At 37.6% G+C, this 18,650-nt stretch overlaps 1 protein-coding gene and 1 long non-coding RNA gene across 17 annotated transcripts in view; both read left to right on the forward strand.

Moving 5' to 3' along the window:
* Nucleotides 1-18,650, forward strand: part of PHF21A (PHD finger protein 21A) — a 195,409-nt gene that overhangs the window by 52,786 nt on the left and 123,973 nt on the right. The window lies entirely within an intron of this gene.
* Nucleotides 4,976-16,652, forward strand: LOC309605029. The gene is made up of 3 exons (XR_014231216.1): nucleotides 4,976-5,347; nucleotides 6,297-11,669; nucleotides 12,010-16,652. It is a non-coding gene; the product is annotated as an uncharacterized lncRNA (long non-coding RNA).

Raw genomic sequence — 18,650 nt, forward strand, 5'->3', positions numbered from 1 at the left:
GAAAGTTACCCTCTCTCATTCGTAACCAAACTAGTGTGATTGACATGTCACATTAGAATTTAGAATTGTTATTTTCTTAGAGTTCCTTGAATTATAATGGGAATCTGACCTCATCTTTATCTAAAGTTTAGGAGTTCCTAGGATTTAATCTAGTTCATCCCTCCTGCACACTATTTATGTGAAACCATTGGTCCAAATGTTTGTTGAGTTTACTGACTCTTGTGTGCATAGGTTCCTTCTCCCTTGCATCAAATACAGGAAATGTATTATTTCAAATTCCTTCTGGTGAAATCCTGTTGTCTTATATTAAACCAAGATGAGACGAATGAAGGGCTCAGAAATACAAGGCAGGAACATAAAGGTTCTGAAGATTGAAAGGTTGTGTGCCTTTGATGTGACTGTGGTTCCCAGTGCTGCATTATCTCCTGGATCTTTTTAACCTTTATTCTCAGAGTGCAGTTGTCTCTATGGCCGGTAGTTGTAATCTGCTGGTCAAAGATTTGATTATCTCTTTAAGATAGAAAAGCTTGATTAAGGAACTCATATTTTAATAATATTGTGCCATGTTATTGTAGGACATTTTTCCTGAATATGGTGGAGGAAATCAAGTTAAGTGGGTGACTTGTACCAAGTGCAGCAATCTGCTAGCTGAGTAGGTTAGAGTAATCTTCTTCTCAGGTCATCCTAATCATTTATTTTTGGTGCTGGTAAGTGCAGTGACTTAAAAAATTCGGTTTGAAAGTTTCAATTCTCATCATCAGGTGTTGCATGTCTTGACACTGGGCTACTAGTATCTACTGTATTTATTTCCTCTTTACTCATCTCTTACTTAACAGAGAGCAATTGCTTCAAGCTATGAAAATCTAGTCAAAGCCCAAGTTTGTAGCCCTGTGTTTAGGGACTCTTCACTTTGACTCTTTGGAAAACGTTAATCTAATTCTTGGGTGGTAGGTGGTGTACACAACAAATGCTTAACAGGGCCTTAGCCAGTATAATTCTGACTCTACCTTTCCACTGTGTCAGTAAATTAATTTGTGCTTTTAAATAATCAGTTCCTTCTAATTTATTCCCTTCTCCCTGGGATCTGTGTTCTTTTCAAATTTCTTTATCATTCTAAGATTCTGACTCACCTGTTTATTCCATACCCATTTGTTGAAAGTTTTCTGTGGTGAAAGGCATGGTCCTAGGCCCATGGGAGATGCTGGGAATGAAAACCTTACAGTGTTACTTCCCTGTGACTGGTCATCACCTGAAAGATGTGCAAGCTCATTAACCCTGACACCTTTGGCAACTCATTCTTTTTTTTTTTTTTTTAAAGATTTATTGATTGATTGATTGATTGATTGCTATGTTGGGTCTTCGTTTCTGTGCTAGGGCTTTCTCCAGTTGTGGCAAGCGGGGGCCACTCTTCATCGCGGTGTGCGGGCCTCTCACTATCGCGGCCTCTCTTGTTGCGGAGCACAGGCTCCAGACGCGCAGGCTCAGTAGTTGTGGCTCACGGGCCTAGTTGCTCCGCGGCATGTGGGATCCTCCCAGACCAGGGCTCGAACCCATGTCCCCTGCATTAGCAGGCAGATTCTCAACCACTGCGCCACCAGGGAAGCCCTGGCAACTCATTCTTGATCGCTTCTCTTGCATCCTTTCCTGCCATACATACCCCATAAGTTCCCTGATGTCACCTTTATTCACTGGACTCTCTAAAGACTTCATGCGCTTGTGCATGCTGTTCTCTACAGCTGAAATTCTCTTTCCTCTTTGCCTGGTAAATTCCTGCTTATCCTTTAAAGACCCAGTTTAAGCAAAGATCCTCTAAAGCTTCCCTTGACTTTTGTCCACACTCCAGGCAGAGTTAGAGATCCGTTTTCTGTGTACTCATGCTGTTTATGCCTACCTCTCTTATTTGTACTTATTGTGTTGTATTGTAATTATATGTTTGTAAGCTCCCTCTAGGACAGGGAGTGTGTCTTGATCATGTTTGTATCCCCAAAGCCTAGCATGGTAGATATGTAGGCAAGCATTTTTGAATGTATTAATTCATTATGCTTTCAAGAAGCTAGTAGTCTAGTAAGGTGGCCCAGTATGTTGAAAGTCCATACTAAGACATTTTACCATTAAAAGGAGATTTCCATTCAAATAGTTAAATTCCCCCTTTTTTTGGGAAAAAATATTCTCAATATTGTTTCCTACTTAATGCTTTAAGAACATTCAATAACGTTATTACCTCTGTTCCAGTTCGGAGCAGCTTTATCATAGTTCCAGGAAAGGAAAACTTTTATGAAGTGAAGTAGCATAAACTAGTAAATGAGCCTGGGTCTAGCAATCTGGAAACGTAATATATCTAGAAACAGTGTCCTCTGCATCATTGCTACATCACTTACCTCTTTCTGCAGTACCTCTTTAGGTTTCTTTTCCTGATCTTATAAAACATGCTTACATCCCTGCTATTGTTTTAAACAACAACAAAATTCCTTCCTTTGTTAATTTCTTTCTTCCATTGTCCTATCTCTCTCTACCCTCCATTCCTTCATTATTAAACTTATTAAATTATTAAATATTATTCAACTCAGGCTCTATTTGATATTACATTTGTTTTGTTTTGTTTTGTTTTAGTCCTGTATCAGCCCCACTGCAATCAGTTTCCATCTTGATTCTACTCTGTTGAGCTCACGGAAACTTGCAGTAACATAATTGCCAAATCTAAAGGAAGTTTTTCACACTTCATCTCACTTGAACTAACTGTAGCATTTCATATTAATGACCACTTTCTTCTTCAGAAAACCAAGAATCTTCCTTTCCTGGTTCTCCTTTTACCTCTTTGAATGCACCTACTCAGTTTCCTTCTCAGGCAGTTGTTCCTCAGCCTACCCTTTAAAAACTAATATTCTGTAGGTATTTTATCCTTGTCTTCCTTTTCATCTTGCTCTATTTTTCCCCTGTAGGTGATATCCTGCCTTAAACCACCACTGAATGCCACTGACCTCCAAATCTTTATTCCTCTTCTCCTCTCTTACCTGAGGTCCAGACAGATGTGCATTTTCAGCTTCTGCCTACTGGATGTCCCAAAGCTCTGTATTCTCCAAACAGAATCCTATATCCATCCCTCTTCAAATTCTACTTCTCCTTCTTTCCCTTTGTGGTTAGTGATACCCCATTCATCCAGTGGCCAGGCAGAAACATGGAAATGATCATGGACTTCTTTCTCACTCTCCCTTGGTCTCTCATCCATAATTACAAAGTCCTGTTTATTCAGGCTCCTCAGCATTACCCATACCCTCCTACTTCCTTTCCATGGCATTGCCTTGCATCCAGTTACTATCTCTTACGATTCAACCTTTCCGCTGTTTTCAGGATGATCTAAAGTAAAACCCTTGTATGTTACTTTCCTGCTTGAGATCCTTCAGTCTGTAGCTCACCTTCCCTTGTACTGTAGAGAAAAGTCCAGACTCCTTATGATGGCTCAGAAAACCCCTCATTATCTTGTGCATGCCTGCCTCTTCACTGAACTCATACATACCTTTTCCTCCAGACTTCCACATACTTAATTTTCTTGGTTATGCTCCATTGTTTCTTTGACCTGGGATGTTCTTTCCCATATTCTTTGCTTAGAGCAAACCTGGAGTTACCTTCTACCCTTTGACCCAGTAAGCTAATTTTTAGGGCATTATAGTTCAGAAATAGCCACACAAAAATTGAAAACAACTACAAATAAATCAGGGTGCAATTAGCAAGTGATACATAAGAGCTGTATATGCATATTATGAGATGCTTAACTGAATAGAAAGGTGAATGGAAGGTGAAAAAAGCAAATTATAAAACAGATGTACAATATGATTCATTATTTAAAATACAAAATATTTAAAAACCATGTTTGTATATATGCATTCATGATCATTTATACTTGGAAATGCATGGGAAAACTCTAGACTATCTAGAATTATTTACGTGGAGCTGTTAACAGTGATTACCTCTAAGAAGTGGGATTCAAAAGAGGTGACTGAGGAAGCTGGCACTTTTAACTTTGTATATTCTTTTTAAATTTGTTTTTAACATATTGAAGTATAGCATAAATACAAAAAACTACACATATATGTATATATTTATATATATGTACATACGGCTCAAATATATTTTTACAAACTGAAACACCCAGGTAACCAGCACCCGTATCAGTATCAGAACATTACCATCACCACAGAAACTGTTACGTGCTTTCTTCAACTCACTACTGCCCTCCACCAGAGAAACCACTATTGTGACTTCTAACAGCCTAAGTTAATTTTGCCTATATGAAATCAAATAGGGTGTACTATTTAATGTCTGGCTTATTTTGTTGAACATAATGTTTATGAGGTTATATCTGTTTCTTTGGAACTGTTTTTTAAAAACTTTAAAAAATAATTATAGAGTCACAGGAAGTTGTCTTTTGAAATTTTAAATCACTAAAGAATAAAAGTTTGTCATCTCCTGGATATACCCACCCTAAAGTCTCTTGGCATTGTTAAATGTGTCCTCTTGTGAATTGATAGTTCGTTGCTCTGTTGCTTTTATCACATTTCACTAATTATTTGTTTGTATGCTTATCTCCCTTCCAGATTGTGAGTCCCTCAGTACTGTGTTCCTTTCATCCTTAAAATCCTGTGTATACCTAGTGCTTCACACACAGTGATACTTAAACAACACTTGTCAAAGAAAAGCAGTACATTCTAGTCTGTGTGTTCTAGTCTGTGTGTATTTACTCGTCTTGCCTGTTGAATTTCTCTGAACTGATTTCCTCATCTGTAATATGGGCATTATAATTGCATCAGTTCCTATACTTTTAGCTGCACGTAACTGAGCATCCAACTAAAAGTGGCTAAAATAATAAGTGGATTTACTGATTCACCTAATAAGAAGTTGCTAGAGTTTTCCAGTTCAGCATCTCAGCAACACCATCATAACACATGTTCTGGTCATCTTTCTGCTCTCTCACCCTTAGTGAGTCAGCAAACATTGCTTGTTGTCACAGGATTGCTGCTGCAGCTCCAGGCTTTACATCCTCCCGGTTCTTCTTATATGTCTCTTCTTAAGAGCAAGGAAAAACTTAATTAGAAGTCCTTCAACAGACTTTGCATCTCATCGACTACAGTTTTGTCACATGCCAATGTCTAAAGTAGTGACTGGCAGGAATAGTGGGTCCAAGACTGATTTATATCCTGGAGCTGAGGATTCGCCTCTCAAACATTTGGACACTAGATACACAAACGAAATTAGTTTTTGTTAGCAAGGAAACAGAAGAGATGGAGAATAATGGATTTGAAAAGGCAATCAACAAAGTCTCTCTCCATCTATAACAGTTTTCTCTACTAATGTAAGTTAAATATAATGTGTATTTGAAAGATGTGTGAGGCCTTAGTGCTTGTTACTGGCTTTGTGGATTGTTTTAGAAAGGTTTCCCTTTGCCACCCTACCTAGCAACCTGCTTTAGGGCAAGGAATGCAAAAGTAATTTTGCTGTTCGCTAAAGTAGTATATTATTGTAAGGTTAAATCTATTACAGAAAATAATGTAATTTATTTCAAATGTGAACTATAAATTATTTTAAAGTTTTTTGATATTTAAAACTTAAAAAATTGTAAACTATCATTGTCATCAGGTTATTAATATTAATAGTCCATGCCTTTGAAGCATAGCAGCCTGATATCCCTTGGTTAACAATACCTTCACCCACCTGCATTATTCAGGAAAGCCAGTTTATCAAACCCAATGGTATTCATGGATTTCAGGTTTTTAAAAGGTTGAACACTGTAAATGACAGGCCAAGTCACAGTTTCCTTCATTTCCTTTTTTTTAAACAGAACCAGACAGAAAAAAGAAGTTTACTCTTGAGCTATTGTCTTCATATAGTACCTGGTTAGATGAGAGGCTGCCCTGCAAAATTATCTTTACAGAAGACAAGTTCCCCAAAGTTGATTTACTCTAATTTCAGGAAACAAATGTTTGTGTGAATCAGCAGGGATTGGGTAAACTCTCTCATACTAGCTCTGTCTGAAAATGACAGAGTGATTATTAGTTTCTGTCAGTTAAGCACCAAATATTCCTTTGCTCTGAAAAATGAGGCCCTAGAAATCAACTGTTGTATTTAATTTGTCACCTTTTCTCCCACTCCCACTTCCATCACCTTTTAAAAAAACCTCTCTTGCTTTTGCCAAAAATAAATTATATCATTTTGACCAAGAAGAACACTAAAGGTAGAGATCAGTTCTGAAGTTACCTCTCCTATGAGCAGTGAATGATTATTGCTGATCTCGTTTTATCTAGGGCTTCTGTCATCTAATATAGTGATTGGAGAAGAAATTAACACCGCCTTTCCTATGGAGTCAAGAGGCACAGATAAACTCACCCTGAAATGTTGTATTTCCTGAAGGAAAAGAATTGAGTAAAATTGGGGAGTGTATTAATCGACAGAAATTGAAATTCGTTTTTCTGAGTGTGCCTCATTTATTACAGATTGTAGAAGTTGGTCGTGAATTTAAGACAGATTTATGAAGATTTTGAGTTAATCCATCACTTTCTTTTAATTAAGAATGAGGTAGCAGTCTTTTTTTTTTTTAACATATTTTTCAGAAGTTCACCTCTTCCATTGAATGTTTATTTGATTTTTTTCATCTGGAGTGAAATTTCGAGACTATTACTCACACCCAAAACCCCCAACTGAAGTCAAGGTAGACAAAAGTAACAGAAGTCATTTATAAACATCTGTCATATAAACTTCTGAAGGCACACACTTTTTACTCTGATTTCTGTTTATCCCAGATGTGAGTTCATCAGATGCGACAGTGTTTGCAAGTTGTCAGAGGTACTGCCCCTGAGCCTCATCTGCTGTTAATAGCTGATAAGGTTATCTACAACTTTTAAAATTTCCAGTATCCCCTCTTCATGACTTGCTTTCCTCTTTTTACTTGATTAATTGTCTCCCTTAGGTAAAAAGCGTTTTATAGCCATGACTTCTGAAGAGAAATTGATCAGTTCTTCAAAGATGGAAAGACCAGTATGATTCTGTACAGCAGGGATCAGCAAACTATGGGCCAAATCTGGCCTGTACCTGGGCCAAATCTGGCCTGCTGCCTGATTACGTGAATGTTGTCAGAATACAACCACAAACCTTTCATTTGCATATTGTCTCTGGCTGCTTTTAGGCTACAATGGCAATATTGAGTAGCTGCAACAAAGACCTGGCCATTTATAGAAAAAGTTTGCCAACTTGAGAGAAATTTAACCAGAGAGGCACTTGACTCAGAGATAGTAGGCACAGTATAACAGTATAGAGAGGAGTGAGTGCCACACTGGAAAAAGTATACATACTGAATAATGAAAAGGCCCTCTTGCATACATACATGCCAGCCCCACAGTTTTCAGTTCATTTTTAAGCACCTCATTTTTTTAAAAGCCACTTTTACTTTGGATTATTTTTTCTCCCTCCCTCCTGCTCCCTCTCCCTCTCTCTTATAATTTTTGAGGCATAATTAATATAAAATAAACTGTGCACATTTTTTAAAGAGTACAATTTTTGATGGGGTGAAACCATCACCATAATCAAGATAATGAACCATGTCCATTACCTCTAAAGGTTTCCTGTGTCCCTTAGCAATCCCTCTCTTCCTCCTCTACTTTCCCAGCTCTGTCCCCAGGCAAACATTGACCTGCTTTTTACCACTGTAAATTAAGTTTATACATTTTATTTTATTTCAATTTTTTTTAACATGCATCATTTTATTTTATTTTTATTTTTTGGCCACACTGTGCAGCATGTGGAATCTTAGTTCCCCAACCAGGGATCGAATCCGTGCCCCCTGCAGATGAAGTGCAGAGTCTTAACCATTGGATCTCCAGGGAAGTCCCAAATGATACATTTTAGAATTTTAATAAATGTATTTATACAGTATATACTCTTGGGGATTTTTTTTTTCCAGTTTTTAGCTATTAGAAATAAAGCTACTATGAGCATTCATATACAGGTCTTTGTGTAGAGATAGCTTTCATGTCTCTTAGGTAAATACTTAGGTGTGGCTCCAGTGGTATGGTATGTATATTTTTAACATTTTAAAGAAACTGCCAAAATGTTTGCAAAGTGGTTGTACCATTTTACATTCCCATCAGCAGTGTATGAGAATTGTAGTTGCTCTGCATCCTTGGCCTTTTATTCTTAAATATGAACATAACAGCCAAGAATCCCAGCCATTTAAGAGAAGCCACTAACATGAAAGTCAAAACAGATCCAGAGAATTGGAAGGGACAATTCAAAATAACTATAACTTTAGATCCTCTGATCAGTAAGAGAAGGTATTGCATCTCTGAAACAAGAACAGGATGCTAGGAATAAAGGAACAATTAGAGAAGGAAATGAATTTTTTTTTAAATTGAAGTATAGTTGATCTACAATGTTGTGTTAGTTTCAGGTTTACCAAAAAGAATTCTTGATAATAAAAAATGAAAGGTTTAGAAGATGAAATTGGAGCAGTCTTTCAATAAATAGATGAAGAGACAAAGGGATGGATGGTGGAAGAGAGATTTTCAAGGATCAATCCAAAAGGTCTAATGTCTGACTAATTGAAATTCTAAGACAAGAGAACAGAAAATGGAGAAGAGAAAATCATCCAATAATGAATACAAGGAAATTTCTCAGAACTGGAGAGCATATATTCCAGATTAATAAGGTTTACTGAGTGCCTAAAACTATGAGTTAAAAAAGACCCATACCCCCCATACCAAGGCACATCACTGTGAAACTTCTGAAAGACAGTGTGAATAAAAGATCCTAAATGCTTTCTCAAAGGGGAAAAAAACTAACAACAAACAGTTGTGAACAAGGATTGGGAATCAGATGTCATCAGACTTCTCAGCAGCAATACAGGAAGCTAGAATTCAGTGTAATGATGCTTTTGAAAAGTTGTAATTTCCCATGTAGAATTCTATACCCATCCCAACTCTTGATGATCAAGTCTGAGGGTAGAATAGAGACATTGTGGACATGCAAGATTACAAACCTACCTCCCATGCACCCTTTTGAGGAAGCTGATGAAGGATGTTCTCCATCAAAACAAGAAAATAAACCCATAAAGATGAAGACATGTGTCCAGAAAACAGGGAATCCAAAACAAAAGAGAGATGAAGAAAATCTCCTGTTTGAGGAAGGAAAAACCCAGATGACTGTTTACAACAGGTTTAGAGAACAAAACAGTTTAGGTTGAACAGGAGGATGGAGGACTCTAGGAAAGATGTAGCCAAGAAAAAAAGGGACTGATGGATTATATGATGTGTTTTGAGCCATTATTTAGGGATGTTTTATAGCTTCTTTAGAGAGTATGGGGAAGAATGAATGATAGGAGTATAGAAAACCAAGCAAATGACAAAGCAAGGCATTTTTAGTTTCAGGAATAAAATGTCCAAAAAATAAGTATAACTGTAGTATTAATCGTCTCACCAATTAATGTTACTTACATGATTCTAATAATAATAAACCTTAAATATGGATTTAACTAAAAATTGTGATATGACTGCAGTGGGAGTAGGGAGTGGGAAGAGGGAACGTAGTAGTAGAACTAAATTTCAGTTATCTGTAGTAGGAATTCAGTAGGTAATGATTAAAGTGAAAAATCAAGAAATCACAATGAATATATATTTTTTTAAGATTTTTTTTTTTTGGACGTGGACCATTTTTAAAGTCTTTATTGAATTTGTTACAATATTGCTTCTGTTTTATGTTTTGGTTTTTTGGCCGCAAGGCATGTGGGATCTTAGCTCCCTAACCAGGGATCGAAACCGCACCCCCTACATTGGAAGGTGAAGTCTCAACCATGGGACTGCCAGGGAAGTCCCCACAATGAATATATATTTTAAAATAAGACAGAAGAAGGAATCTCTAAGAGAGGTGAAAGTGGTTTCCTGAAAGGAATAGGACTAGAGAGTTGGAGAGGGTTGGTACCAGGGACTGCTATTTTTATTATGTCTTGTAGTATTATTTTTTAAACCTGTATTACTTCAATTAAAAAACTAAATAGAAAAATGAAAGACTGGATTTATTAGGTAAGGTGTTTATTAGCCTTTGTGGGATTACCCTAGACTACTGAGGTAGGTCATCTGCTGACTAAGGCTTTGGCCTCCCACCCATTCCAGACAGTGCTAGGGACTCTGCGTGGGCCTATTTAATGCTTCCTTTTTATTTTTATTAGTATAAGCCACAAGGTGACTCCAAAATTTGGTTAAGGCATTCCTTAGGAGTCTACAGGAGAGACAAACTGGCCTTTTTAGTTGGTTGCTCTTCTCTTCTGGGTGGAGACTAGGTTTAGGCTCTAATAATAATAAAACATATAAAAGCATAGTACTACTCACAAATTTAGCCCCATAGGATATAATGTCCCTTTTGCCCTTAAAGTGATACCTTATGGTGCTATACTCAAAGCCCCCAAACTGTAAACTCCATGAGGGCCAGGCATTTTTACTTGTTTTGTTCATCGATTTACTGGCTCTCGGTATTTAATGTGCTGGATGAAATTCTACCTTGAATGTAATGAAAAGCTTTAATGATCAGTTCATTTGGCAAATATTTACTGAGCACCTCCTATATGCCAGGCACCCTTTTAGATGCTGAGAGTACAGTTGACCCTTGATCAACATGAACTTCATGTGTCCACTTACACGTGGATTTTTTTCAATAGTAAATACTTCAGTGCTGCATGATCTGTGGTTGGTTGAATCTGGATGCAGAACCATGGATGCAGAGGAACCACATACACAGAGGTGACTTTTAGGTGGGTCAGTGCACCAACCCCTGCGTTGTTCAAGGGTCAACTGTATATCAGTCCTGTAAGTCGCAGCTTTTCTTCTAGTCCTGTGTTAGAAGTTTGACACGCTTTCAACTGCCCTTCAGAGTCTTAATCAGATTTCATTTTACTAACGTTAAAGCACACTTAAGCCTAGTTATAAAAAGGAAACACCCATAATGTTTCCTCTGTTGGGGATATCTATTCAGTTTTTTCTAAGTGAGTGATAGGAAGTTGTGAGGTTATGCTGCTTGACATCTTAGAATATTGACAGTTTATCATTCCTCCTTCCCCCACCTCTGTGGTAGGGCAGTGGTAGAGTGCAGAGAGGTGTTCGGGTATGGGTCTCTTGTTTCTGTTTTCTGCAAGTTTAAGTGAGATCCTTCACATTTAACAAGACTTTCTCATAGGTGAGATGTTATAGTACTAGAGTTCTCCTCCAAGTTGGAAAATTATCTGACAGAAAACCCTTTGCAAAGTAGAAAAAGAGTTATGTTTTGAGTTTACATCAAAAACAGATTAGACTTTTTCCAGATAGTGCTTTGTACCTGTCAGTTAGGTTAGCAGGTCAGTCACCCGGTGACAAACTTGAAAATGTGCTGTGCAAGCCTGGTGTTTTAGAGGAAAATTCCCCTAAGAATCATATTTTTATACTTTTCTGCTCCGAGTTGGCTTTCACCTGAAAATCTGTTGCATTTAAGCCAGGGTTAGTGGGTAGTGCCTTCTCATGAGACCCGATCTTGGTTTGGATGGGGCAGGCCTCCTTTAAGTGAACTAGGGCAAGCTCTAGAACAGCCCTACTACTGCCTGTTTGCACTAGTGAGACTCCTTGCTGCTGCTGGATTTAGGGTTTTAGTTGATTTCAGCTTGAGTCATATTATGGATGACATTTTTTTTTTTTTTTGGAATTCCTTTATTTTTTAATTTTCATTTATTCATTCATTTATTTATTTATTTTTGGCTGTGTTGGGTCCTCGGTTCTGTGCAAAGGCTTTCTCCAGTTGCGGCAAGTGGGGGCCACTCTTCATCGCGGTGCGCGGGCCTCTCACTATCGCAGCCTCTTGTTGTGGAGCACAAGCTCCAGACGCGCAGGCTCAGCAGTTGTGGCCCACGGGCCCAGCTGTTCCGCGGCACGCGGGATCCTCCCAGGCCAGGGCCTGAACCCGTGCCCCCTGCATCGGCAGGCGGACTCTCAACCACTGCGCCACCAGGGAAGCCCATGGATGACATTTTTAAAGAGACACCAAGTTCTCTCTTTTCTCTGTTCAGAAAGTACAACACGGAGAACAAAAAGTGTAAGCTTTCTTATGTATTATACTATATTATATGTAATACTATATATAATTCAAGAAATTTCATTCTCTTCTGCAGTTTCTAAACCAGCATGGGTTCAGTGGGAGAATTAAGCCCTAATGCTCTTGGTATTCATTACATGTATTGAATTAACATTCCTATGAGTCTAGAATGGTACTATAGTTTCGTACTATTCTTGTGGTAATTGAGAAAATAGTCACAAAAATAAGTTTGTGTCCTGTGGTTCAAATGAGGAATCCTGGTTGAGAAAGACTGTTCTAAAATGATAAGAAACCCTCTCCCGACACCCAAAGATTACAGCTGTGTGAGTATGCAGTGATATGGCAACTGCTTATGTCGTTTTAAGATGGGGAACAAAAAAGTCTCAAGCATTAATAGCCTGGTGGCCATGATCTAGTGAAAAGAACTACTCTGCTGTTTCCTTTAATCAAGTCCAGTATGAACTTGGGGGAGATAAAACCCAGTTATGGTTTTCATGTAAATCAAAACAGATTAATAACAATAACATTTTTATTTTTTTGTGCTAACTTTTTGGTCTTTTCCAGCACTTTATCTTGATTTTTTTTTTTTTACTATGTTTAAAGCAAATAAAATCAGCTATCTTGATGAGATGTGGCACTTGATTAGTCTTTAAAATAGGTAAGTGAAAAGCCTGTCAGCTCAGCAAAAGGCAAAACTATTCTGTTTGTAAATAATGTAACTGTTTTATGGAACTGAGCCCTGGGGAGGAGGACAGCACATGGTTTGTTTACTAACACAAAGCACAAGGACTCTGTAGCTAATCTTAACATTTCCCTGTCTAAAGGTCTTTTAAACAGGAGCATCTATGAAATTTACATTGTGTTTTTGCAGCTAAATCCTGATTCCTTGATTAGGAGAGCCATTATTGGTGAAGTAAACACACAGGTTAAGAAACATTTTGTGGACAGTGAAGTGACCTGTTCATCTTGAACAAGTTCAGATTCCTAGAAATTGACAGATTAACAAGTTTCTCCGCTCTCCTTTTAAAAAACATGTTAACAAGGACCTGTTTTTTTTTAAAAGTCCAGGTCCTTGTTTTAAAATCTTGACTGTAATACTAGCTGAGACCCAGGTTTACAGATCCTTAAAGTGAAATTTTACCTTTTGCCATTCTCATCACCTTCATATTTAACATAGAAATAATTGGTGTTAATTTGTCATAGATGCTGGCCCATAGAGCCCAATCCAGTGAAAACGCAAAGTCTCTTTTGCTCTCAAAGTCTTCTGCCAGGTGACCCATGGAGTAAAGTTGGAGTTACCAGCTTTGTTGGGAAAGGTTTAAATAAAAACAAAATTGCTGCCGCATTAAAAAAATTTTAAATAGTTCTCTTTTTTCTTACACGATAAAATTCAAAATCTGAGGTCCTGTTACCTGGGAGTAGGAAGTGGGAATGCTGTAACCTTATTTTTTAAAAAGTTTCCATGGAAAACTTGTATATTTGAAAAGGTATCACATTAGCTATAAAGAAACAAGAATATTTAAAATTTCAAGACTTTCAGTAAAAGGTACATTGCAGAGCCTCCTGGTGGCAGCAGTTCTTTGTTACCAGAGTGTCCTCATTTGAGACACCTGCCGAATGGGAGCTGATTCTGAATTAGCAAAGCAGACCTACTCTACTTGACTGTATCCTTTTCAGGCTTTTACTACAAAGACTTTAAGTAAAATAATGTGCTGAGCATTTTTTTAATTGAAGTATAGTTGATTTAAAATGTTGTGTTAATTACTTCTGTACAGCAAAGTGATTCAGTTACACATATATATTAATGCATTCTTTTTTTTTAACATTCTTTTCCATTATGGTTTATCATAGGATATTGAATATAGTTCTGTGTGCTATATTGTTGTTTATCCATTCTATACATAAAAGCTTACGTCTGCTAACCCCAACCTCCCACTCTATCCCTCCCCCAACCCCCTCCCCCTTGGTAATCACCAGTCCGTTCTCTATGTCTGTGATTCTTTTTCTTTTCTTCTTCTTTTTTTTTAAACATATTCATTTATTTATTTGGCTGCACTGGGTCTTAGTTGCAGCACACTGGATCTTTGTTGCTGGTGCAGGGTCTTCGTTGCAGCATGCGGGATCTTTAGTTGTAGCATTCGAACTCTTAGTTGCGGCATGTGGGATCTGGTTCCCCGACCAGGGATTGAACCCAGGCCGCCTGCATTGGGAGTGCAGAGTCTTAGCCACTGGACCACCAGGGAAGTCCCCTGTTGCTTTTTCATAGATAGTTTCATTTGTGTCATATTTTAGATTCCACATATAAATGATACCATATGGTATTTGTCTTTCTCTTTCTGATTTACTTCATTTAGTATAATAATCTCTAGTTACATCCATATTGCTGCCAATGGCATTATTTCATTCTTTTTTATGGCTGAGTAGTATTCCATTGTATATAAGTACCACATCTTCTTTATCCATTCATTTGTCGATGGACGTTTAGGTTGTTTCCATGTCTTGGCTATTATGAATAGTGCTGCTATGAACATAGAGGTGCGTGTATCTTTTTGAATTATAGTTTTGTCCGGATATGTGCCCAGGAGTAGGATTGCTGGATCATATGGTAATTCTATTTTTAGTTTTCTGAGGAACCTCCATACTATTTTCCACAGTGGCTTGTGCTGAGCATTTTTAAAATTCAGATTTTAGGTTCATCTATTTTATGTTAAACGGATTCCCTAAATAGTTAACTTATAAATGCCTTACATATGAATTAGGGAATATATAGCATTTTTATTCCTGAATCCTCTGGGGACAAATCTATATGGTGTTGGTTTGTCAGAGTTAATGATTTGTTTGAATATTCCTAGAGAAGAAACTATCATATTAATAATCTGACTTCTCAGCTTTTTCTCGTAGAGAAAAAATGTTTAAGAAAGACAATGAATTGGTCGGAATTCTTCTTTGACTTTTCTCTATAGTTAGAAGTGTGCAATTTTTACCAAGGTATTTTAGCCTTCAGAAACATTTTGGTGAGAAATCTTGAGAAAAGCATCATATCTTTTATTTGCTTCAAAATATTAATGTTCAGCTTATATGAACACTTATATGAAACACTGGTTAAGGTTAGGAAATGCTGAGCTATGGGGTTCCTTTTACCAGTCATAGCATGTAGTTATAATTTTATGTGTGATGAACAAAAACTAATTGATGTCAAAGGTATTAAAAAAGTCTTGAAATAAAACCTCCTCTTAAGAATGATTTCGTTCATAATTAACCTTTAGGCCCGGAAACTTTGAAAGTTGAAAGTGTAGTGCATTCATTATTTTTCTTCCTAGCTCTTGAAAATATAGTTGTGCTTTTCTTGCTTATTTTCCCAATTATATCACTCAAAAGAGGACCAGAAGTTAGTACTTTTACTTTTAGGTATTTGTTTCACTAATAATCCTTTGACATTGATGTTTTGTAGATCAGATACATTCTTACAGAAAGTTTCTTATTCTTTATGGTATCCATAAGGGATGTGATCTGGTGTTCTATGAAACCAAGGATTTATCAGGACATTACAGAAAATTCCAAAATACACATTACATTTGATTGTGAATTCTGGATTGAAAATGTAATCTTAATAGTTCAGTTCTGCTCTTAGAATACTAATGCTTTGGGGGAAGGGATGGTCTGGCACATTAGTTGAAGCACTTAGGTTTTCATCTTGTTTAGGGGTAGCTTCACCTCCCAGCACATTAACACACACACACACACACACACACACATACACACACCACACACCCTTGAAGATGGAGTTGTTAGTTTTCCCTTTCTGTGATCCCTTTACTTATCCATCCATCGTGGTAAACTACTTAGGTAGCTTGATCAAAGATGTCTAGGAAGGTGGAAAAGTATCGTCAACTGAAGGTAAAAGGGAAAAAAATACTTAAAAGAATTAGTATTAAAGGGAAAATACTTAAAGATTTACTAGGTGATTAACTGGTTTGATAAAGATTTCATAGGCCCCACCAGGGCAAATGATGAGAAAACTAATAGAAGCAGAATGTTATTAGCAGTAGCAGCTAGGAGCAATTTAGTGTCACGAATACCTTATTCCTTCTATCCCTGCCTTCTGTTTTAGTTAAAATATCAATGCCTCCTATGTAGTGCTTAGTTTTTGATTCTGTAAGGTAAACAAACATGTTTTTTCCCTCCTCCTTGGAGTTCAGAAAACTGATATGCAGTGAGATGGAGTGACTTGTCCAAGGTTATTTGGCTGGTGTATTAATGAGGATTCTTCATTTCAAGTGATAGAAACAACTCAAGGTTGTTGAAGCAAAAAAAAGAATTTATTGGCTTATACAACTAGTAAACTGAGAGATGTGGCTGGTTTCAGGCATGACTATGTTTAGGGACTTGAACTACGTTTTAGAACACTTTCTCCTTCTTTCAGCTTCATTTGCAGACAGGCTGTCCCATACTGGCAGTGGTTGCCTCTGGCAGCTCTTAGTTTACAACCTGCCATTTTATCAACCCCAATGAAAAGAGAAAGTTTTTGTTCTTCTGGAAGTATCAGCACAAAACATGATTTTCAGGTGCATTCTTGAACCAGTCATCCTTCACCGTGGCCAGGGAACTGGAGTCTTCTCATTGACCAGGCCTAGGTCACATGCCACCCCAGAAGCAAGATTGAAATCATCCTTGAAAAAATTACGTACATTGAGAGTGGGGGAAGAGTAGTTCTCCAAAAAGGTGCTGGGAAGACAAAAAAAATAAGGTCCCCAGTAAGTTATTGAACTGATGTTATTTTCAATTTTCTACTACTAAAAATGGCAAGAGAAGTACAATCAGAAAAATAAATATAATTGTCTAAAGATAGGACGTGAAATCTTGAAATTTGTAGATTGTTTAATATCAAAACCCATTTTCCTTCTTCCTGGCAAGTTGAGTATTATCATCTCATAACATCATAGAGTCTATAGACACTATCAAATAATCTGATCTCATTTTGACTGTTATCAGAGGAACAAGCTTTGAAGGCTACTTAGTTTTGGAATTTTACTAATAGTTTGAAATACATATGGGGGAAAGGAGGCTTAACAGAAAAGCTGTTGTTGGATTGTTTAAATTTTCCAACATTGTAAGAAGCTCCTGACTTCTGGACAGAAGGACTTTCCTCCCAGTTAACCCTGTCTTTTCCTGCCTGTCTTCCCAACCCCCCATCACCCATTCTTTTTGTTTGTGGGCTTAAGTTGATTCCTTTCTCCAATCACTCCCCCCATGGGAGCAGAGGCATAATAATCACTCTCTTCCTTTAAGGAAAGTACCACAGAATGGAATTACATGTTGACATGTTTAAGAATTGTTGAGGAGAACTCCTTTACCTTGTGTGGGCAAGAAACTTTGTGACTCTGAAGACCACAATCAGAGTATCCTGTCCCAGATTTCCTTGGGCAACTTCAGCTTGGGTAGCTCGGAGGACTTAGAAGCAGCCTAGATGCTGGAGATGCAGGGGCTTCTGGAAACTCTTTTTGCCCAAGATGGTTATGAGAATGGAGGTGGGAGGTAATGTTAAATGCTCAGGTTTTCATTCCTGCTGTCACCAGAATAAAAATGACCTAACTGTATTTTGGGGCCCCAGGCAGCACTGAAATGACATGCCACCTGCTGACCTAATCCATTTCATTTCTGGTACTAGGATAGCCAAAGCAATTTGTTCAATTTGCAGTTGACTATTTACTCTTTAAAGCAACACTGATTAGATCTAGTATAAGAAATCACATACTCTATTTATCCGGAATTAAAACTTTAAAGGTGGAAAGTTATCCTTTTTGGAAGAAGTCATTTAAATATGGTGTATTTTACCTCAGAGACTAACTATGCTTTTAGAAAGCTACTTTTTGCTGTTGTTCCCCAGGAAGGAGTACAATCTGCTGATGAAATTTGAGATAACAGAAGTGTTTCTCAGTAGCAGCTGAATGGAGCAGAGAACTAGGAGACTGCTATATTTATCTTTAGGTAAATTTTGCAGTTTACTAGGGAAAAAAATTTGTATAGCATGCAAGCAGATTAACTCATGTTAATCCAGCAGCTGCTTCTCTGGTAGATAGGGGAGAGGGTATGCAGCTGTAGTCCTGCACACACACTCAGGTGCTGGATATACTTTGTCTCAAAAACTATGCCAGGAGCCATCTATGCTGATGAGTTCCTGGTTTTTTTCCATTTTAATTTTTTAAAAAATCGTAATTCCCAATTTTTCCTCTCACCCATCAACATGAAGTGATTAAAACTTTTCCATTAAATGATAGTTTCAGGAGCTTGGACTCTGGTCTTGAACATTGTGTTTAATAGTTACGTGTAGTACTGCAGTTGATGAATTAGAGTTATAGAAGCACCTACTTCATTCCGCTCCCAGAGATCCTTATTTCAGTAAGTAACATGCTGGCAGAATTAAGGTGTCTGCTTCCAGTTCTGCCCTCTTTTATTTCTTGTTGCTTTCTGTGATTCGGCAGCTATGGAATTTGCTTCCCTGCATGGGCCTCTCAGAAGCCAGCTCTCCTGCTCTCCCCAACACGCTCACAGTCAGC

Source organism: Balaenoptera borealis (genome assembly GCF_965194805.1).
Source record: "Balaenoptera borealis genome assembly, chromosome: 11".
NCBI classification, from domain to species: domain Eukaryota; kingdom Metazoa; phylum Chordata; class Mammalia; order Artiodactyla; family Balaenopteridae; genus Balaenoptera; species Balaenoptera borealis.